We start from the raw sequence: 968 nt of genomic DNA on the forward strand, positions 1-968 counted from the left end.
ATATTTTCACATCTAAGCTAAATACTGTAATCTTAAGAGTGCCCAAATTCTGTTTGTAACATTCCAGAGCAGGCATCTCAGTGAACTCAACTTGTAGGGTTCAGGATGGTGGCTCTGATGGTCTTGGACACCTGTGAAAACAGCTTTCAGCTGTGGCAAGGTGCTGTGGGACCGCTGTGACAGGGATGCCTGGGGCCTCTGATGTTGGTGACATCAGCAACTGACAGCAGTTTGGATTTTTTTTTTTTTTGACTTGCAGATTCAGAAGACCAGAAGTGTGAAGTCTGGTAGATAGGTGTGTGTTAGTGCTGGAGGTTTTATAAGGACTTACTTTGATCACTGTCTTAAAACTTTTTTATGTTTTCTGTGCCTCTTGGGCCTGAAACCATGGGCTGAAAAACCCCGTGACTTGTGCCTGAAGGGTCCCCAGTGATGAACTCCAGAGATTAAAGATGCTGCTTGATTTTGGCTGAGGGTGCCGGGGGAGCAAGTGCCTCAGTCCCTGCAGCAGTGGGAGCAGCTGGGACCGACACCCTGTTCCGATGCTGTTATTCGAGTGGAGAATTTGGAAAGCTCAGCGTTCTGAGCTATGGTTATGTTCTCACTTAATAAGGTGTTAACTGACGTTGGGCGCTCTGTGGAGAGTTCGGCTATGCGTGGAGGTTAACGGTTCCTGGCATCTTGTCTGCTATAAACGAGCTTTCAGACACGGGGAAAGAGTTACCACACGCTCTCAGTGTGTGAGTTTTTTTCTTAACATAAAAAAAAACCCCACCCAAAACCATCAAAACCCCCCCCAACCGCGAGGCGGGGGAAGCGGCTCGGCGAGCCGGGCGGTGCGGGGCGGCGGAGCGGCCGCTGGAGGGCAGGCGAGCCGTGCGGAGCGGGGCCCGGCCGAGCCCGCACCGAGCCCGGCGCTGCCTGACCCGCTGTCCGCGTCCCGCCGCGGGAGCGGAGCCGGGCCATGC

General features: G+C 53.4%; 1 protein-coding gene across 1 annotated transcript in view; it reads left to right on the forward strand.

The window, feature by feature from the left end:
* Positions 1–697: 697 nt before the first annotated feature.
* The window catches only part of FGF18 (fibroblast growth factor 18), a 74,707-nt gene continuing 74,436 nt past the window's right edge, over positions 698–968 (forward strand). The window contains exon 1 of the mRNA XM_027665247.1: positions 698–740. The gene's annotated coding sequence lies outside the window, so the exon portion shown is untranslated. The remainder of the gene's footprint in view (positions 741–968) is intronic.

The sequence above is a fragment of the Corapipo altera genome, unplaced genomic scaffold, assembly GCF_003945725.1.
Source record: "Corapipo altera isolate COAL_440 unplaced genomic scaffold, ASM394572v1 111, whole genome shotgun sequence".
Taxonomy (NCBI): Eukaryota; Metazoa; Chordata; class Aves; order Passeriformes; family Pipridae; genus Corapipo; species Corapipo altera.